Raw genomic sequence first — 23,061 nt, 5'->3', positions numbered from 1 at the left:
CATGGCGAGCTGCAGGGTCTTCTTGCCGAGAGGAGCGAAGAGCTCAGCGCCGCCAAGGACTCCAACACTGATGTTGAGCTAAAGCTGGCCACCTTGACCCAGACGCTGGACGGCGCCAGGGAGTGGGAGGTGGCCTTGACGGAGAAGATCAAGGCCGACGAGGCGCTGCTGGCGAGTGCTGCCGCCGCCCAGAACACCTTCAGGGAGAATGTGGAGCACTGGACGGAGGGTCTCGTGGATGTTGCCTCCGCCATCGATGGGGAGCTGGCGCAGCTGTGGATGGAGCATCTCGGTTATTCCTTCGATGAGCGCCTCCAACCCAGTGCCAAGCTCAGCTTGTTCTTCAAAGGCGTGGCGACGGCCCTCCAGCGACTCCGGGAGAGGATCCCAAAGCAGCTGGCCGACGAGTCGCGCAAGATCTGCGCGGGAGCTCTTCAGAAGGTGCTGGTGAAGGTGGCCTTCCGCAACCCAGGCCTCAACCTCACCAACGTCCTCAGATCCTTGCCGCCGGATGCTGATCTGGAAGCGCTCAAGGCCCTTGTCGCACCCATTGTGGACAAGGTGAGTGGGATCAAGAGGGTTGAGGGCGATGGCGTAGATTACGCCGCCCGTTTTTTTTCTTTTTCTTGTCGCTACTGGTCATGTCATGAGAACAATTTGTTAGAGCTGCGACAAGCTATCTTGCAATATAACTCTATTTTGGGTATCAATTCCTATGTTATTTCCTTTACTTGATTCCTTCCTTTGTATGTTTTGGCCCTACGCTTTTAGGGAACTTGTCGGCGCAGGCACCTGAGCCGCGAGCGCTGAGTGCGGGATGTCAGCAGCCTTCTGGCGGCGCTGCTACCGACAAGAAACCTTGTCGCAACTAGTTGCAGCTCACTTAAGTTGTTGAGCGGACTCGAAACAAAGTAAGGGCGCAACTAGCTACGAGTTGGTTCCTCTGGGCACAGGTTTTCCATACAAAGCACGATCGTTCGAGGAAGATAACTTAAAATTTTAAAAACTGATTGCTCAAACTTTGGCAACTTAGCTTTTCTGTCATTTGCTTCCTGGTAAGGCGAAACTTTCTTGAACAACGCATGGTCCACACCATTATCTTCTCCTTTCCCCCCGGCAAACTTGTGGGCGAGGGAACCTTCCATTCCTTGAGAAAGAGAAAAGAGAAAATAAAGATATGGAGCCTTACGGCTCGTTATTGCTTACCGGGGGTAGGTGTTGCACAAAGTGTCAGATAACACATGCAAAAAAATAGAAAGCATGAAATTGACAGGATGTGCGGAGCACATAAGCTTTTTTTATGCATGGGTCTGCGCCCGACTTTGTACGAAGGATTACATGTAACATCGGCAAGACTTGTACAAAAGGTGGTTGCCGGAACAGGTTCCGGCAACCGCGCTCTACGAGTAAAACTTACGAAGATGCTCAATGTTCCAGGAGTTGCTCACCGGAATGCCATCTTCGGTCTCAAGGCGGACAGCGCCCGGCCTAGTGACTCGTTTCACCCAGTAAGGGCCTTCCCACTTTGGCGTCAACTTGTTGGAATTCTTGGTGGACTGAACGCGCCGAAGAACAAGGTCGCCTTCCTCGAAACTTCTGGCATTAACTTTGCGGCTATGGTAGCGGCGCAAAGCTTGCTGGTATCAAGCAGCTCGTACAGCAGCCTGAAGACGGTCCCCCTCAAGGAGCAGCGCATCATCTTGTCGCAGCTCCTCTTGCTCAAGCTCATCAGAAGTGAGCACTCGATGAGACCCGTATACGAGTTCCGTGGGGAGAACTGCCTCTGCTCCATAGACTAGAGCGAAAGGTGTCTGGCCAGTGGCTCGATTTGGCGTCGTCCTGATCGACCAAAGAACCACCGGCAGCTCCTCAATCCAGTTCTTTCCGCACTTGTGCAGCCTGTCGACAGTCCTGGTCTTGAGCCCTCGCAGCACTTCAGCATTCGCCCTCTCCGCTTGACCGTTGCTTCTCGGATGAGCAACAGAAGCGAAGCAGACCTTGGCGCCAAGATCTTGGACGTACTGCATGAAGGTGCGGCTCGTGAATTGCGTGCCGTTGTCGGTGATGATCCTGTTAGGGATCCTGAAACGACAAACAACCGACCTGAAGAACATGACTGCTGACTGTGCTGTCACCTTCCTCACTGCTTCCACTTCCGGCCACTTTGTGAACTTGTCGATTGCAACGTACAAGTACTCAAAGCCCCCGACAGCTCGGGGGAAGGGGCCGAGGATGTTGAGCCCCCAGACCGAAAATGGCCAGGATAAAGGGATCGTCTGGAGAGCTTGAGCTGGCTGGTGTATCTGCTTGGAATGGAACTGGCACGCTTCACACTTGGTTACTTGTGCAGTTGCATCATGGAGGGCTGTTGGCCAAAAGAAACCTTGCCGGAACGCTTTGCCGGCACGTGCTCTTGCGCCAATGTGGTGACCACATATGCCTCCATGTATCTCTGCGAACATCTTTTGTCCGTCTTCCCGGTGAATACACTTCAATTTCACACCGTTGAGTCTTCTTCTGTACAGTGTGTTGTCAACAAACTTGTACATACTTGACTGCCGGGCTACTCTTTCCGCTTCTTCTTGCTCTTCGGGAAGTTACCCTGTCTGAAGGAAATGGACAATCTACTGTGCCCATGCTGGAGCTTGCGGCTCGACAACAAGGACTAAAGGCACATGTGCTGCTGCGGGAACATCTGCTTCTACGGCAAGAACCTGCGGCTCAGCCGGAGCTTGATGTTCCCCGGCAAGCTTGCCGGAGCAAAACTTGTCGAGAGCGTCTTCTTCGATGGAACAAACCCTAGGGCTTGCTGGAGCAGACTGCTCCTCAGCACTCTTGGTGTTGATCTTGGGGACCTTCTTGGCGGCGGCCTCGGGGAGCTCTGCCGGAAAATAGTCACCAGAAATCAACTTCCTCTTCTTGCTCTGTCCAGTTGATGGTGTTACAGACGGTTGAGTGAGCTTGAGCTCAAAGATCCCTGGTTCCACAGGTAGCTTAAGTGCGGCGCACTTTGACAGGACGTCAGCAATGTCGTTCTGAGATCTTGGAACATGTTCCATCTGTAGGCCGTCAAAGTGCTCTTCTAGCTTTCTCACTTCATCAACGTAAGCTTCCATCAACGGACTCTGATAATTCTTGTTCACTTGGCGGACGACAAGTTGTGAGTCACCCCTGACAATGAGCTTCTTGATCCCAAGGTCTGCTGCGATCCTGAGACCGGCAAGCAAACCTTCATACTCTGCAGTATTGTTCGTTGCTTGCTCCTTGGGAAAGTGCATCTAGACTACGTACTTGAGGTGCTATCCTGTGATTGCAACAAGTAGCATGCCCGCACCGGTGCCTTGCAGCGAGAAGGCACCATCAAAGTACATCAGCCACTCTTTGCTTGCTTCCTTGATGGGGATGCTCATTTCTGGAATTTCTTCATCTTGTGTTGGCGTCCACTCTGCTATGAACTCTGCCAATGCTCTGCTTTGGATAGTTGAAGTGCTCTCAAATTTGAGGCCAAAGCTTGACAGTTCTAGTGCCCACTCGACAATCCTGCCTGTTGCTTCCGGATTTTGCAGTATCCTCTTCAGCGGAAAACGAGTGACAACTGTGATCTCATGTGCTTGGAAGTAATGGCGCAGCTTTCTCGAGGCCATGAGAAGGCCGAAAAGCAATTTATGCACACCAGAGTACCTTGACCTAGCCCCCTGCAGAAGGGAACTGACAAAGTAAACTGGGCGCTGCACCATTCTCTTCTGCATCTCCTCATGCGCCTGCGCAGATCCATCTTTGTCGGGACCAGAGCTTGTCGGTGAAGCCCCCTGCTTGTCGCTGGATGCATCTATCGTGGTTGCTGGCTCATCATCCGCCTCCCTCTCTGCTACTAACGCAGCACTAACCACTTGATTGGTTGCCTCTATATACAGCAGCAACTTCTTTTGTGGCTTAGGGGCGACAAGTATTGGAGTGGAGGACAGGTATCTCTTCAAGTCCTGCAGCGCAGCCTCCGCTTCCCGAGTCCATTTCATTGGACCTGCCTTTTTCAATATTTTGAAAAATGGCAGGGCGCGCTCAGCAGACCTAGAGATAAACCTGCTGAGAGCAGCCATGCAACCGGCAAGCCTTCGTACATCCTTGACGCGCTTTGGTGCTTCAATCTGCTCAATGGCATTGATCTTGTCAGGATTGGCCTCAATTCCCTGCTGAGACACGAAGAACCCGAGAAGCTTACCGGAGGGGACTCCAAACACACACTTCTCGGGGTTAAGCTTGAGGTTGATCTTGCGCAGATTTGCAAAGGTTCCATCTAAATCTTGAATCAGAGTTGCCTTGTCCTTGCTCTTGACCACTATGTCATCCATATAGGCTTCCACATTTCTGTGTATTTGTGGCTCAAAAGCGACATGGACTACCCTTGCAAATGTTGAACCAGCATTCTTTAAACCGAAAGGCATCCGTATGAAACAGTATGTGCCACATGGGGCGATGAATGCGGTCTTTTCCTCATCCTCTTCCGCCATGAAGATCTGATGGTATCCTGAGTATGCATCAAGAAATGAAAGCAAGTCACAGCCGGCCGTGGAGTCAACAATCTGGTCAATGCGCGGCAAGGGAAATGGGTATTTGGGACAAGCTTTATTGACATCGGTGAAGTCGATACAAAGCCTCCATTTCCCATTAGCCTTGCGCACGACTACAGGATTGGCCAACCACCTAGGATGGAGCACTCCTCTAACAAGGCCTGCTGCTTCCAATTTCTTGATTTCTTCTGCGATGAATTCTTGGCGCTCCACTGCTTGTTTCCTAACTTTTTGCTTGACGGGCCACGCATGAGGACAGACGGCAAGGTGGTGCTCGATTACTTTCCTGGGAACACCGGGGATGTCAGACGGTTGCCACGCAAACACGTCGACGTTCGCCCACAGGAAAGCAACGAGCGCGCTTTCCTATTTAGGGTCGAGAGTGGCACTGATGGTGAAGGTACCACCAGTGCCGTCCTCCTTGGCGAACACCTTCTTGGTCTCTGGTGGAGCTGCCATTGTCTTCTTACACTTGCCGGTGGAGCTCGATGGTGCGTCCTCGACGGTAGCGCAGCACTCCGAAGAGGTGCGCTTGCCGGAGTGGGCATGAGAGCTCTTGCTGGGCTTGGTCTTCTTCTTCCCCCCGGGAGCTTCAACGGCAAGTGACTTGCGATCTGTTGCGGCTGCTGCTTCCCGGTAGATCTTGTCGGCGCAGATAAGAGCATCCTTCTTGTCGCCAGGGACAGAGATGACACTTATCGGGCCTGGCATCTTCAGCATGTTGTATGCATAGTGAGAGGCTGCCATGAATTTGACGAGTGCTGGACGGCCGAGTATCCCATTGTAAGGCAATGGAAAGTCAGCAACGTCAAAAGTGACCTTCTCATTTCTGAAGTTCAACTCGCTGCCAAATGTCACCGGCAACGTGATCTTTCCCTTCGGCTTGCTCCTTCCCGGATTGATTCCTTGGAATGTGCCGGTCTCTTCGAGCTCGCTGTCAGGGATCTGGACTTTTTGGAGTACCGCGGAGGAGATCAGGTTCAAGCCGGCCTCACCGTCAACTAGCATCTTAGTGACCTTGAGGTTGCGAATAGTTGGTGAGACCAACATCGGCAAGCACCCGACCGCAGTTATGCGATCAGGGTGGTCCTCAATATCAAAGACGATAGGCGTGCTGGACCATTTCAGAGGCCTGCGTGACTCGATGGGTGGTTCTGCTGCATTAACTTCCCGCACCCACTGCTTGAGCTGGCAGTGTGAAGTATGCAGAGAAGCACCGCCGTCAATGCACATGACCTCTGTGGCTTTCTGGAACTCCTGCTCATCGGCCTCGTCATCGTCCATATCTTCATCGTCGTCGTCATCTCCATCCTTGCCGTGGCCACGGGGAGGTCTGTCTCCTTGCCGCTGCTTGGCCTTGCCGCGGCGTCCTCCATGGCCGGGGCGTTTCTTGCCAGCTCCTCCAGCACCTTCCTGGACCTTCTCCTTGTCGCGTCGTTCGTATTCAGCTTTTTGCTGCTCAACAAGCTGCTCGACCTTCTTGCAGCTCTGGAGATCATGGCCCTTGGTGCGGTGGATCTTGCAGTACTGCTTGTTGGTGCCGTCCTGCTTGTCGGCGACCGCCACAGCCTGGTAGTTGGTGCCTGCGGCAACCTCCTTGCCGGAGCTACCCGCTTTGGCTTTCTTGGCGCCACCTCCGTTGCCGGACTGCTCAACAACAAGCACCTCTTTGCCTTTCTTCTTCCTGTTGTTCCGCCGCCGGTTTTTCTTTGCCGGGGAAGCATCCTCGCTATCAGATCCTCCTGCTCCTGTATTCTCTCCGGGGAGTTTCCTCCCTTCCTCAGCACGTGCACACTTGTCGGCCAGGGCATATAGCTCACTGACGTCTCTGATCTTGCACATCTCCATGTCCTCCCGCATCCTGCGGTTTCGCACGTTCTGATGGAACGCGCTGATTACCGCGGCAGGGTGGACATCTGGGATGTTGTGCTGTACACGGCTGAATCTCTGTATATACTTGCACAGGGGCTCTCCTTCCTTCTGGGTGAGCAGATGAAGGTCGCTCTCTTGGCCAAGAGGCTTGTGGCCGCCTGTAAAGGCGCCGACAAACTGATGGCATAGATCTGCCCAGGAAGATATGGAGTTGTCCGGCAAGTGCATGAGCCAGGATCTGACATTGGGCTTGAGCACCAGCGGGAAGTAGTTGGCAAGGATCTTGTTGTCCCGCCCCCCGGCAGCTTGCACCGCGATGGTGTAGATGCTGAGGAACTCCGACGGATGCGACTTGCCATCGTACTTCTCTGGTACGTCTGGCTTGAAATTCTTTATGCTGGGCCACTGGACTTGCCGCAGCTCACGAGTGAACGCAGGGTAACCTACCGCGTATGGCAAGTTGCCTGGTTCCCCTGGTGCATGCATGTCGACAGAGGGCCCAGCGCGCTGGTCCGATTGACACCGCGCTTCTCTTCGGCACTTGATGCGAGTACGAGCGTCTTCTTGCTGTCGTTCATGAAGAACTTGGCGCTGATCGCGACGAGCTCATGGATCCGATGACGCGGTGGAGTCGCTGTCGAGGTGGATCCGGTGAGTCGGTGATCTTGGCCTTCGGGGTGGAGAGTGCATGGTGGTTGCACCTCCACTGGTTTTGTCGCTATCGGCTCGCACCTGGCAGTCCTGCGGCGGCAGCGATGTACTCGGCTGCCGCGAAGTGTCGCCGTTGGTGAAGCCGATGAGACTCTGAATGGTGGCCCTCCATTCGTCGATCTTGTCTGTTGTTGGAGGGTAATCCAGGAGCAGTTGAGCTCGCACCAAAGCGTCTGCTCGAGTGGTGGGCGGCAGTGGTGAACAGTGCGAGGAGCGGGATATGCTCGGACTTCTAACTATGTTAGAAGGAGCAGTACCCCGTCTAGGCGACCGTGCCTCGCTCGTGCCAGCACGTTGGCATGCGTGCTGGTCTTGAGCACCCCGAGATCCACCAGCTTGATCTTGGTTCAACGGACGCATGGTACTGCGAGTACCATGGCGTTGTCGATCCTGCGCCTCCTGAGATGGGCGCGGTGCGCGTACGGACGCCGAGGTTTGCGCAGCCTTGTCCTTGGACCCGGCAGCACCGTGATCTCCCTCGTCGACGCCCGTTCTTCCGCCAGCGTCTATCCCACCACCCGTTTGCTCGGGTGGCAGTGGGATCTACGTGGACGGAATAGCTTCCTCGAAGCCTTCTTCTTCGGTGGCATGTCGATGAAGAAAATGAAGATCTAGCTCGTGTGAACGCCGGATCAGGTTCACACAATCTCGACGCCCCCTACCTGGCATGCCAAAGATGTCGGGGAAGCTGATCCACGAACACCTATGGGACCGGCGGACCGAGCCCCTTTCGGTTCGGCGGGGGGCGGAGATCGCACGAAGAGCAGATCGAGGCGAAGCACACGAGCAGTTTACCCAGCTTCGGAGCTCTCCGGAGAGATAATACTCCTACTGTTGCTTGTCTGATTGTATTGAGTTCTTCCTCGGGATCCCTGAATACTACAGTACACACGAGCTGCTAACGAGACCGAGCGTCAGTGTGTTTCTGGCTTCGAACCTTTCGAACCCCCCCTCTACATTGCGCATGGGCCTCCTTTTATATGCTCAAGGGGTCACTGACAGGTGGTAACGCATGCAAGGGTAAAAATGGAAAAGTGTTGCGGTCGGTACAACTACCTGCACAGTGTATCCTACCTAATCCTGACGGCAGGGGACAAAGGCATTAAATGCCCGTCTGCATCGCCCAAACAATGCAGAAAGGGACCGTCAGGGACGCCACCGCCTGCCACGATGGCTATCTTGTCAGCGCCGCTTGCCACTGCGCACCGCTGGCTGCACAGCCTCCCGCCACGCGCGCCTGGACAGGCCCCAGGGCGACACGTTGGTGGATGTGCTGGAGCGCGGGTGCAGAGTGTTAGCTTGCCGCGGCAAGCGTCTTGCCACGGTCGTTGTCTTGTCGCGCCCGGAAGCTTGTCGCTCACCGGGCCTTGCCGGGACGCGTGGCACGTCGTGGCAAGTTCCTTGAGATGCCTTGGTTGGCCTTCCCGGCAAGCTCCTCTTGCCGGGGTCTTGTCTCCTTGGCTTGAATACTTTGTTCTTGAATGGCTCCAAAGCGAACCACGGAGGATCTTGGCGGTCACCCGGCAAACCTTGCCGCGGGGTGCTGCCACTGCCCGTGCACAAGTTCGGGATACTAGGGTACCCCTACTCTAGTACACCGACACTCTACTTAGCCCATATCTGGCCACCGCAATCTTACGGAACCTCTGACCCCTATTGTCGCCCAATCAATCTTTTAGAGTTGTTTAGTTTTTTCTCTTTCTTCTTCGGGACCAGGGAACAAGTCGGCCATGGTGACTGAGGATGGGTCCTGGTCTAAAGGGTGGATGTGGGAGTAGGACAAGGTGTTCGAGAAACCTCTAGTGTTGGTGGATCTCCATGACTATGAGGCCGTCTAGAAAAACATAGTCGATCCTCAAGTGCATGCAAACCTATGCTCATCCTCAGTCCAGATTATTTTCTACCAATGATTAATCTATGCAATCATAATGTGGATGCAAACCTATATTTGGTAGTTTATGATCAGGATGTTGTGTTCATGTCAATAGTTGCCTACATCTTCATGATCCATCTTGAGTCGTTCCAGTCCAAGAAACTACAAAATGTCAACTACAATCATTGTAAAATGTGTAACTTACATGTTTCTAGAATGTGTAGCAGGTGAAAGAGGTGATAGTGCAATTTGCACTTTTCATTGAATGGAAATTACATTTATCTTCACAACGATATAGGAGAGCGTGGATATCTCGGTTTGAATGAAATATATCGATTTAATCTTAGGTTAGAGGAGTATGAAAATAACAATCATTAGTGAATAGCACCCGTATTTGGAAATTAGGGTTATGTTCTACATGCAAATTTACTGTCTACATGGAGGCATGAGCATATTTTGAGCTCCATTGTCCGACCTTAAAGCCGTTCATTGAGAAATTATTAGTGGTATTACTTAGCTGTTAGATTGATTGGTGGGTTGTGTTGTCTATGTGCTAAAACATCGCTGCTATTTGATTGGTGATTATGCAGACCCACTCATTTATTGGTCGTAATGTGATGTGTATTTTGAAAATTTGCTCTTCAAATGTGCTACTGCTTCTTTCCATTTGAGACTGGAATAGTGTAGGTTTGAATAATGTCGTAGCTTGTCCTGCTGGCGCCCATAAATCTACTCCTCCACTCCCCCACCTGTCTTACCGAAACCCCCCAATTTAATACCCTAAAGCCACATCAATTTGAGCCCCTCCCACCTCTCATCCCATATCAAGCCTCCGCAATCCTAAGGAACCTATGATTCCTATTGTCGCTTGGTAAATCATGTAGAGCTATCTAGTTTGGAAATTTGTTGTGTAAATGTGTTGAGTATATTTTGATATTTTGTTGTTTAATGTGCTGCTGGCACTGATGTTGCTTTCCATTTGTGAATGGACGCCTGTAAGTTTGAGATTTTGTCATAGTTTGTCACGTTGGCACCTGTATATCTACCCTTCCACTACCATTCCCTCTTTCTCTTATCAAAGGGCCCAATTATCAGCCTAAACCCGTGATAATTCCTAGTCCCTCGCCCCTCTACTTAGCCCATATATGGCCACCGCAATCTGACGGAACCTCTGACCCCTATTGTCGCCCAACCAATCTTGTAGAGTTGTTTAGTTTTTTCTCTTTCTTCTTCGGGGCCAGGGAACAAGTCGGCCATGGTGACTGAGGAGGGGTCCTGGACTAAAGGGTGGATGTGGGAGTAGGACATGGTGTTCGAGAAAGCTCTGGTGTTGGTGGATCTCCATGACTATGAGACCGTCTGGAAAAACATAGCCGGTCCTCAAGTGCATGGAAACCTATGCTCATCCTCAGTCCACACTTTTTTCTTCCAATGATTAATCGATCTATGCAATCACAATGTGGATGCAAACGTATACTTGGTAGTTTATGATGAGGATGCGGTGTTCATCTCAATAGTTGCCACCATCTTCCTGATCCATCTTGAGTCATTCTAGTCCAAGAAACTACACAATTTCAACTACAATCATTGTAAAATGTGTAACTTACACTTTTCTAGAATGTGTAGCAGGTGAAATAGGTGAGAGTGCAATTTGCACTTTTCATTGAATGGAAATTGCATTTATCTTAACAACGAGATAGGAAAGCATGGATATCTCGGTTTGAATGAAATATATCGGTTTAATCTTAGGTTAGAGGAGTATGAAAATAACACCCATTAGTGAATAGCACCCGTATTTGGAAATTAGGTTTATGCTCTACATGGAATTTTATTGTCTACATGGAGGCATGAGCATATTTTCAGATCCATTGTCTCACCTTAAATCCGTTCATTAAGAAATTATGAGTGGTATTACTTAGCTGTTAAATTGATTGGTGGGTTGTGTTGGCTAGGTGCTAAAACATCGCTGCTATTTGATTGGTGATTATGTAGACCCACTCGTTTATTGGTCGTCATGTGATGTGTATTTTGAAAATTTGCTCTTCAAATGTGCTACTGCTTCTTTCCATTTGAGACTGGACTAGTGTAGGTTTGAATAATGTCGTAGCTTGTCCTGCTGGCGCCCATAAATTTGCTCCTCCACTCCTCCACCTATCTTACTGAAACCCCCCAATTTAATACCCTAAAGCCACATCAATTCGAGCCCCCTCCCACCTCTCATCCCATATCAAGCCTCCGCAATCCTTAGGAAACTATGATTCCTACTGTCGCTTGGTAAATCATGTTGAGCTATCTAGTCTGGAAATTTGCTGTGTAAATGTGCTGAGTATATTTTGATAATTTGTTGTTTAATGTGCTACTGGCACTGATGTTGCTTCCCATTTGAGAATAGACGCCTGTAAGTTTGACATTTTGTCATAGTTTGTCCCGTTCGCGCCTGTAATTCTACCCTTCCACTACCATTCCCTCTTTCTCTTATCAAAGGGCCCAATTATCATCCTAACCCCGCGATAATTCCTGGTTCCCCGCCCCTCTACTTAGCCCATATCTAGCCACCGGAATCTCTGACCCCTACTGTCGCCCAACCAATCTTGTAGAGTTGTTTAGTTTTTTCACTTTCTTCTTCGGGGCCAGGGAACAAGTCGGCCATGTTGACTGAGGAGGGGTCCTGGTCAAAAGGGTGGATGTGGGAGTAGGACATGGTGTTCGAGAAAGCTCTGGTGTCGGTGGATCTCCAAGACTATGAGGCCGTCTGGAAAAACATAGCCGATCCTCAAGTGCATGCAAACCTATGCTCATCCTTAGTCCAGATTGTTTTCTTCCAATGATTAATCTATGCAATAATAATTTGGATGCAAACCTATACTTCGTAGTTTATGATGAGGATGTGGTGTTCATGTCAATAGTTGCCTACATCTTCATGATCCATCTTGAGTCATTCCAGTCCAAGAAACTACACAATGTCAACTACAATCATTGTAAAATGTGTAACTTACACTTTTCTAGAATGTGTAGCAGGTGAAAGAGGTGAGAGTGCAATTTGCACTTTTCATTGAATGGAAATTGCATTTATCTTAACAACGAGAAAGGAAAGCGTGGATATCTTGGTTTGAATGAAATATATCGGTTTAATCTTAGGTTAGTGGAGTATGAAAATAACACTCATTAGTGAATAGCACCCGTATTTGGAAATTAGGGTTATGCTCTACATGCAATTTTATTGTCTATATGGAGGCATCAGCATATTTTGAGCTCCATTGTCTCACCTTAAATCCGTTCATTGAGAAATTATGAGTGGTATTACTTAGCTGTTAGATTGATTGGTGGGTTGTGTTGGCTAGGTGCTAAATCATCGCTGCTATTTGATTGATGATTATGCAGACCCACTCGTATATTGGTCGTAATGTGACGTGTATTCCGAAAATTTGCTCTTCAAATATGCTACTGCTTCTTTCCATTTGAGACTGGAATAGTGTAGGTTTGAATAATGTTATAGCTTGTCCTGCTGGCGCCAATAAATCTGCTCCTCCACTCCCGCACATGTCTTACCAAAACCCGCCAATTTAATACCCTAAACCCACATCAATTCTAGCCCCCTCCCACCTCTCATCCCATATCAAGCCTCCGCAATCCTAAGGAACCTATGATTCCTATTGTCGCTTGGTAAATCATTTAGAGCTATCTAGTTTCGAAATTTGCTGTGTAAATTTGCTGATATATTTTGATAATTTGTTGTTAAATGTCCTAGTGGCACTGATGTTGCTTTCCATTTAAGAATAGACGCGTGTAAGTTTGACATTTTGTCATAGTTTGTCCTGTTGGCGCCTATAAATCTACCCTTCCATTACCATTCCCTCTTTCTCTTATCAAAGGGCCCAATTATCAGCCTAAACCCGCGATAATTCCTAGTCCCTCGCCCCTCAACTTAGCCCATACCTGGCCACCGCAATCTTGCGGAACCTCTGACCCCTATTGTCGCCCAATCAATCTTTTAGAGTTGTTTAGTTTTTTCTCTTTCTTCTTCGGGGCCAGGGAACAAGTCGGCCATGGTGACTGAGGAGGGGTCCTGGTCTACAGGGTGGACGTGGGAGTAGAACATGGTGTTCGACAAACCTCTTGTGTTGGTGGATCTCCAAGACTATGAGGCCATCTGGAAAAACATAGCCGATCCTCAAGTCCATGCAAACCTATGCTCATCCTCAGTCTAGAATATTTTCTACCAATGATTAATCTATGCAATCATAATGTGGATGCAAACCTATACTTGGTAGTTTATGATCAGGTTGTTGTGTTCATGTCAATAGTTGCCTACATCTTCATGATCCATCTTGAGTCGTTCCAGTCCAAGAAACTACACAATGTCAACTACAATCATTGTAAAATGTGTACCTTACATGATTCTAGAATGTGTAGCAGGTGAAAGAGGTGATAGTGCAATTTGCACTTTTTATTGAATGGAAATTGAATTTATCTTAACAACGAGGTAGGAAAGCGTGGATATCTCGGTTTGAATGGAATATATCGGTTTAATCTTAGGTTTGAGGAGTATGAAAATAACACTCATTAGTGAATAGCTCCCGTATTTGGAAATTGGGGTTATCCTCTACATGCAATTTTGTTGTCTACATGGAGGCATGAGCATATTTTGAGCTCCATTGCCTGACCTTAAAGTCGTTCATTGAGAAATTATGAGTGGTATTACTTAGCTGTTAGATTGATTGGTGGGTTGTGTTGGCTAGGTGCTAAAACATCGCTGCTATTTGATTGGTGATTATGCAGACCCACTCGTTTATTGGTCGTAATGTGATGTGTATTTTGAAAATTTGCTCTTCAAATGTGCTACTGCTTCTTTCCATTTGAGATTTGACTAGTGTATGTTTGAATAATGTCGTAGCATGTCCTGCTGGCGCCCATAAATCTGTTCCTCCACTCCCCACCCGTCTTACCTAAACCCCCCAATTTAATACCCTAAACCCACATCAATTCGAGCCCCCTCCCACCTCTCATCCCATATCAAGCCTCCGCAATCCTAAGGAACCCATGATTCCTATTGTCGCTTGGTAAATCATCTAGAGCTTTCTAGTTTGGAAATTTGTTGTGTAAATGTACTGAGTTATTTTGATAATTTGTTGTTTAATGTGCTGCTGGCATTGATGTTGCTTTCCATTTGAGAATGGACGCCTGTAAGTTTGACATTTTGTGATAGTTTGTCCCGCTGGTTCCTGTAAATCTACCCTTCCACTACCATTCCCTCTTTCTCTTATCAAAGGGCCCAATTATCAGCCTAAACCCGCAATAATTCCTAGTCCCTCACCCCTCTACTTAGCCCATATCTGGCTACCACAATCTTGCGGAACCTTTGACCCCTATTGTCGCCCAACCAATCTTGTAGAGTTGTTTAGTTTTTTCCCTTTCTTGTTCGGGGCCAGGGAACAAGTCGGCCATGGTGACTCAGAAGGGGTCCTGGTCTAAAGGGTGGATGTGGGAGTAGGACATGGTGTCCGAGAAAGCTCTGGCATTGTTGGATCTCCAAGACTATGAGGCCGTCTGGAAAAACATGCACTACTAGGGAAACCCTAGCAGTAGCGCTGGTTTTGTGCTCACTAGTAGCGATGGTTTGGTGCTCACTAGTAGCGCGGGTAGGCGCGCTACTAATAAGGCGCTACAACTATTGCTTAGCAGTAATGCGTGCCCGCACGCGCTACTGCTAGGACAAATAGGTGCAGCGTTTGTTCACTACAACGCTACTTCTAATGTAACTACTGGCAACGTGTTTTCTCTCCATCACTACTAGTATTCTTTTTTTAGTGTATTTATGCACCATCGTACAAATATTGGTACAATACCAGTTATGAGGTTTACATCATTATGTCCATAACAGTGTGTCAAATGAAGGTGGATTAGGTTCAAGTGGAGGCAATATGTGGTGCATGTCAAAAGTATACTACTAATCCAAACTTGATCTAGTTTGGACTAGTAGTACTTTCGATGTGCACCACATGTTGCCTCCACTTGAATCTAATCCGCCAGCACAAGCTATTTAATCATCATCATAGTCATTACCAACAACAGTATTTATTTAATCACCACTAACGCTAGCTAATAATAATCATCATAGTCATTACCACCAACACTAGCTATTTTATCATCATAGTAATAGTGTAGCACATCATCATACTCAAACTCATTTCTAGCTAGCTAATCACTCCTGCTGCTCTCTCTTAGGTAAAATAACATAAAACATGTATAGCTCTCCTCCTTGATCAAGTTGGAGCATGCAGATGAACCTGTCTCCTAATCATGGGTAGCGCATCTGTTTGCTGCCCCCTAGTACTTCTCTGCGCTCCCCCATCACATATTTGGTCCAGTCTTGCACTATTAAGCATCTGTAGCTAATCATGAATGCACTAAAGTAATCTGTAGGATATCTTGGTTGTAAGCTAATAATACTAATGGTACCTTTAGTCTCAATCCCATAAGGCACAACATTCATCGGGAGTCCCTGTTGAAGAACATCGTATGGTAACATACTTAGCAATGAAGTTTAGATTCAAAAATAATGTATGGAAAAGATGCACTGAGGACAAATAGTAAAAATCTTACCATCCTTCCTAAATATATGTGACCATAGTTCATTATGAACACTATTGGTCGCACGTTTTCAGTACTAACATTTCTAAATGCACGAAGAAAATTTGTCTTGACAGTATCAAGATCCATAAGCCATGAAACATAATGACTGAGCTCCTCACAGTTGAGTTCAGCCCCGGCACAGTATACGGTCATGTCTACCAAGCGCTGGACATGTTTGCTTGCACCGAAATAAGCTGACAATACAAATTAGTTGTCAACTATTTTTGAATAAACAATATCAAAGACATAAATATGGTTGAGAAACATACATAATGGTACAACTGGAGGCATCTACACATCGACCCAAATGTCGGTATTACCTTCAATATCATCTTTCGGACGAATATCAAAGGTGATAACCATATCAGGCTCAAATGCATAAGTCTTGCATAGTGCTCGCCATGTTTTGCATCCAAAATAGGTGTAGTCGTCTGAATTGTATAATTTTACGTTGAAAATATCACCATGCTCGGTCACAAAATATCTTTTCCTCCATAGTACGACTGAAACCTATCATATCCAATACAAAAACTCTTGCATGGCAGGGGATACACTAGTAGAATAGTAAAAAAAGACTTGTCATGCTTAATGGCATGCTTAAATTATAAGTTGAAACAAATGAATCAAATGTCATGCTTAATTACGAAAAAAGACTTGTCGTTGTGACTTACTGTATCCACTTCGAAGTTCTCGTCCAGCTTGATGCTGAAGCGCCTATCATCATCTAGGAAGATTCTGTCGCACAGGCGGCGCTCGTCTTTGCAGTATTTGCAAATACCGAAATCCTTTTCGTCGTTAGACATTTCCTATGTTCATAGTTAAAACATTAACTGAAAATCGATCGAAGACAACTACCAGGATACTCAACACACAAATTCGGGGCACTCGATATTTCCTACATATTCTGGCACAAGTCATGCCAAAATTCACGGAAAAATCCGGCATGACCTTTGCTAAAAAGGACATATCGAGCGCCTGAAATTTGCCGAAACGGAAATGAATCAACACTCCGGCAAAACATAGGCCACTCGGAGGTATAACCTGCAAACATGACCGGCCACTTGGGCAAGCACATATCCTATTTGAGCAACACAAGATATACATTTCAAAATATCTTATAGGACTCAAATGAGCATGCATTCAATAAGCAAAAGTAAATCATCTCATGCGTCCGTAAATCGTCGAATATTATCACTAATACATCCTAAATAGTGTCATACATATAACATCACTAATACAACTAAAACCCTAGCACACGACGGGTATCGGCGCGGGCGGTGGACACCAACAGAGAAGGAACCATCACGGGATCATAGCTCCAATGAGATCCCTGGAGAACCTGCCAGGTATTGGAGAACATGCGCTCCAACGCAAACAAGTAGCAATGGACGTGCGCGTCCTCCTCACTGACACGATGACGCACCACCTCCGCGGAGTCCTCGAGCCTCTGGACCGTCACTGGCCCACGCGACCGCCACCAAAGAAGGTTCGGGTCACGACAGACTGACTCCTCACCAACCTGTGCCCCCCGGTAGGTAGCGCCTCCCAGTACCACCCCGGCGGAGCCCAGTCCCAGACATGGCCCGTCTGGTCAAGCAGGTGTCATCCTCCGCTGACTCGACGACGAGGATGCAGGATAGGCATCATCGACATCGATGCGGGAAAAATTGCTTTAACTAAAAAAATAGCAACAAGTTCTTACTAAGGAGTTCTATTAATTCAATTAGTTCTTACTAAAAATAAACTTACTATAAATAAAAATAAACTAATACCTAATTAGTACCTAGTTCTTACTAACTAATTAGTACCTAGGAACTACTGCCCTAACTACCATATAAGTAATTAACTAACTAGCACTAAAAACGGCCTAGGGTTCATACTAACTAGCACTAAATAGCTAGGGTTCATACTAAGCAGAGAAGAGGTATCGGAAGTGGAGAGTGCTTGCAGAGGGCGGGGAGAGAGATGGGGTTGGGGGATACGGCGGCACCGAGGCGCGGTGAGGCGGGGTCTGGGGAGACGGCGGCGAGGCGGGGTCGGGGGAGACGGCGGCGAGGCGGGTCGAGGGAGACGGCGGCGAGGCAGGGTCGGGGGAGACGGTGGCGAGGCGGGGTCGGGGGAGATGGCGGCAAGGCGGGGTCAGGGAGACGGCGGCGAGGCGGACGCGACGAGGAATAGTAGAGGAGAATTGGGGGAGGAAGCAGAGGAGAGGGAATCAGGCCGCACGGGGGGTTAGGTGAAAATAGCTTTAACAGTAGCGTGGGTGGCAAAATGCGTTGCTGCTAAAATCCGTAGTAGTAGCGCTGTTCATAGAAGGGCGCTACTACTATACCTAGCACGTCGGTAATGGTGCGGCAATTATAGTAGTAGCGCGTTCTGTTCCTACCGCCTACTGCTAAACGGGTAACAGTAGCGCCGTTCTAGCAGATGCGCTACTGCTAACTAGCAGTAGCGCCTCATTTTAACAAGCGCTACTGGTAACATTCTGTGTATAAGGTTTTCCCTAGTAGTGATAGCCGATCCTCAAGTGCATGCAAACCTATGCCCATCCTAAGTCCAGATTGTTTTCTTCCAATGATTAATATATGCAATCCTAGTGTGGATGCAAATCAATACTTGGTAGTTTATGATGAGGATGCGGTGTTCATGTCAATAATTGCCTACATCTTCATGATCCATCTTGAGTCATTCGAGTCCAAGACACTAGACAATGTCAACTACAATCATTGTAAAATGTGTAACTTACACTTTTCTAGAATGTGTAGCAGGTGAAAGAGGTGAGAGTGCAATTTGCACTTTTCATTGAATGGAAATTGCATTTATCTTAACAACGAGATAGGAAACTGTGGATATCTCGGTTTTAATGAAATATATCGGTTTAATCTTAGGTTAGAGGAGTATGAAAATAACACTCATTGGTGAATAGCACCCGTATTTGGAAATTAGGGTTATGCTCTACATGGAATTTTATTGTCTACATGGAGGCATGAGCATATTTTGAGCTCCATTGTCACAACTTAAATCCGTCCATTGAGAAATCATGAGTGGTATTACTTAGTTGTTAGATTGATTGGTGGGTTTTGTTGGCTAGGTGCTAAAACATCACTGCTATTTGATTGGTGATTATGCAGACCCACTCATTTATTGGTCGTAATATGATGTGTAATTTGAAAATTTGATCTTCAAATGTGCTACTGATTCTTTCCATTTGAGACTTGACTAGTGTAGGTTTGAATAATGTCGTAGCTTGTCCTGCTGGCGCCCATAAATCAGCTCCTCCACTTCCCACCCTCTCGAAACCCCACAATTTAATACCCTAAACCCACATCAATTCGAGCCCCCTCCCACCTCTCATCCCATATCAAGCCTCCGCAATCCTAAGGAACCTATGATTCCAATTGTCGCTCGGCAAATCATGAAGAGCTTTCTAGTTTGGAAATTTTTTGTGTAAAATTGCTGAGTATATTTTGATAATTTGTTGTTTAATGTGTTGTTGGCACTAATGTTGCTTTCCATTTGAGAATGGACGCCTGTAAGTTTGACATTTTGTCATGGTTTGTCCCGCTGGCGCCTGTAAATCTACCCTTCCACTACCATTCCCTCTTTCTCTTATCAAAGGGCCCAATTATCAGCCTAAACCCGCAATAATTCCTAGTCCCTCACCCCTCTACTTAGCCCATATCTGGCCACCGCAATCTTGCGGAACCTCTGACCCCTATTTTCGCCCAACCAATCTTGTAGAGTTGTTTTGTTTTTTCTCTTTCTTCTTTGGGACCAGGGAACAAGTCGGCCATGGTGACTGAGGAGGGGTCCTGGTCTAAAGGGTGGATTTGAGAGTAGGACATGGTGTTCGAGAAACCTCTGGTAATGGTAGATCTCCAAGACTATGAGGCCATTTGGAAGAACATAGACGATCTTCAAGTGCATGCAAACCTATGCTCATCCTCAGTCGAGATTGTTTTCTTCCAATGATTAATCTTTGCAATCCTAATTTGGATGCAAATCTATGCTTGGTAGTTTATGATGAGGATGTGGTGTTCATGTCAATAATTGCCTACATCTTCATGATCCATCTTGAGTCATTCCAGTCCCAGAAACTACACAATGTCAACTACAATCATTCTAATATGTGTAACTTACACTTTTCTAGGATGTGTAGCAGGTGAAAGAGGTGAGAGTGCAATTTGCACTTTTCATTGAATGGAAATTGCATTTATCTTAACACCGAGATAGGAAAGCGTGCATATCTCGGTTTGAATGAAATATATCGGTTTAATCTTTGGTTAGAGCAGTATGAAAATAACACTCATTAGTGAATAGCACCCGTATTTGGAAATTAGGGTTATGATATACATGGAATTTTATTGTCTACATGGAGGCATGAGCATATTTTGAGCTCCATTGTCTCACCTTAAATCCGTTCATTGAGAAATTATGAGCGGTATTACTTAGCTGTTAGATGATTGGTGGGTTGTGTTGGCTAGGTGCTAAAACATCACTACTATTTGATTGGTGATTATGTAGACCCACTTGTTTATTGGTCGTAATGTGATGTGTATTTTGAAAATTTGCTCTTTAAATGTGCTACCGCTTCTTTCCATTTGAGATTGTACTAACGTTGGTTTGAATAATGTCATAGCTTGTCCTGCTGGCGTGCATAAATCTGCTCCTCCACTCCCCTACCTGTCTTACCGAAACCCCCCAATTTAATACCATAAACCCACATCAATTCGCCCCTCCCACCTCTCATCCCATATCAAGCCTCCGCAATCCTAAGGAACCTATGATTCCTATTGTCGCTTGGTAAATCATATAGAGCTATCTAGTTTGGAAAGTTGCTGTGTAAATGTGTTGTTGATAATTTGTTGTTTAATGTGCTGCTGGCACTGATTTTGCCTTCCATTTGATAATGGACACCGGTAGGTTTGACATTTTGTTATAGTTTGTCCAGCTGGCGCATGTAAATCTACCCCTCCACTACAGTTCCCTCTTTCTCTTATCAAAGGTCCAAATTATCAGCCTAAACCCATGATAATTCCAGGTCCCTCGCGCCTCTACTTCTGCCATATCCGCCACAACAATCTTGCGGAACCTCTGACCACTATTATCGCCTAACGAATCTTGTAGAGTTGTCTAGTTTTTTCTCTTTTTTCTTCGGGGCAAGGGAACATGTCAGCCATGGTGACTGAGGAGGGGTCTTGGTCTAAAGGGTGGATGTGTAAGTAGGACATTGTGTTCAAGAATGATCTGGTGTTGGTGGAGCTACAAGATAGTGAGGCCATCTGAAACAACATAGCTGACAATGCTGAGGGGAAGAAGGGTTTGAGAACTGGATATGGGCCTATAGGTTGAACACGGGGGCACGAGAAGACGTTCAAGAATGCGCTTGCTATGGTGGATCTGGATAAGGGTGAACCTATGTGGAACAAATCTAATCAGGGTTATTGAGGTGAAAAAGGCATCTAGATCCATGTCGGGGCCTCATGGGTGGATGCGGGAGAAGGACAATGCATTCAAGAATGTGCTTGTATTGGTGGATCTAATGGAGGGTGAGGCCGTATGGAACAAGATAGACGATATTGTTGGTAGGGGGACAGCCAAGGTGGTCAAGTTGCACTCTGAACTATTGGTGGAGGATGTTGGCGCGATTGAGGTGGGTTGGGTGCAGATTCCCATGTACAGTGCAACGGGAGTACCAAGGATGGAGGTTCAAGTGGGAAGAAGGGTAGTGGTAGGACAACGGGGAGGGCATGGGCAGAAGGGGTCATCCAAATCTACCGAGTAGGACCAATGGAAGGGATCCTCTGGACTAAGTATGAGCAGAGGTTTGTGCCTCCAACCTTTGTTTCCATGCACTAGAAAGATATATTCGTGCTCTTGATTCTTTATTGCTTCCTTCCGATGATTAAATTATGCAATCATCATGTGGTGTAGGGTGGATATTGAAAATCTGATGCTCAAGTAGTTTACCTACTATCATGGCATTGGGGTGTGAATATGTTAGTAGTGCTTCCATTTGTGTGTATTGGCAGATTAATGCTATTGCCTTTGTTTCTGTCGACCAGAAAGTTGGGCTCGTGCTCTAGATGCTTCATTGGTTGCTTCGGATTCTTAATTTGTGTAAACGTCATATAGTATCGGGTTGGATATTGCATATCTGATGCTTAAGTAGTTTACCTACGCTTGTGGCACTGGGTGTGAATATGTTAGTAGAGCTTCCATTTGTGCCTATTGGGAGATTAATGCTCTTACCATTTCTTTCATTGACCAGAAAGTTGTGCTCGTGCGTTGGATGCCAGATTGGTAGCTTCGGATGATTAATATTTGTAAATGCCATATGGTATTAGGGAGGTGATACGTCTGCATCTTATCTATAATTTTTTATTGTTCCATGCCAATATTATACAACTTTCATATACTTTTGGAAAATTTGTATACTATTTTTTGGACTAACATATTGATCTAGTGGCCAGTGCCAGTTCCTGTTTGTTGCATGCTTTTTGTTTCACAGAAAATCCATATCAAATGGAGTCCAAACGCGATAAAAACTTACGGAGATTTTTTTGGAATATATGTGATTTTTGGGAATTGGAATCAACGCGAGACAATGCCCGAGGCGGCAGCAAGGAAGGGGGCGCCCCAGGGGGTAGGGCGCGCCCTGGTCCCTTGTGGCCACCATGTAAGGCGGTTGGTGCCCTTCTTCGGCCGCAAGAAAGCAAATATCCGAATAAAAAAATTTCAGCCCAATCGGAGTTACGAATCTCTGGGAATTTAAGAAACGGTGAAAGGCCAGAATCTGGGAAAGAAGAAATAGAAGGGAACAGAGAGAGAGAGAGAGAGAGAGAGAGAGAAATCCAGTCTTGGAGGGGCTCTTGCCCCTCCGCCTCCATGGAGGCCATGGACCGGAGGGGAAACCCTTCTCCCATCTAGGGGGAAGGTCAAGAAAGAAGAATAAGAAGGAGGGGGGCTCTCTCCCCCTCTCTCCCGGTGGCACTAGAACGCCGCTGAGGCCATCATAGTGATGGTGATCTACACAAAGAACTTCGCCGCCGTCATCACCAACTCTCTCCCCCTCTATGCAGAGTGTAACACCTCTTCTCCCCACTATAATCTCTACTTATACATGGTGCTCAAGGCTATATATTATTTCCCAATGATGTATGGATATCCTATGATGTTTGAGTAGATTTGTTTATCATATGGGTTGATTGATGATCATGATTGGTTTGAATGGCATCTTTTATTATTGGTGCTATCCTATGATGCTCTCCGTGTCGCACAAGCATGAGGGATCCCCGCTGTAGGGTTTGCAATATGTTCATGATTTGCTTATGGTGGGTGGCGTGAGTGACAGAAGCACAAACCCGAGTAAGTAGGTTGTTTGCGTATGGGAATAAAGAGGAC

Source organism: Triticum dicoccoides, chromosome 2B (assembly GCF_002162155.2).
Source record: "Triticum dicoccoides isolate Atlit2015 ecotype Zavitan chromosome 2B, WEW_v2.0, whole genome shotgun sequence".
In the NCBI taxonomy this organism is placed as follows: Eukaryota; Viridiplantae; Streptophyta; class Magnoliopsida; order Poales; family Poaceae; genus Triticum; species Triticum dicoccoides.
The sequence above is the reverse complement of the archived record's forward strand: the minus strand, read 5'-3'. Positions refer to the sequence as shown.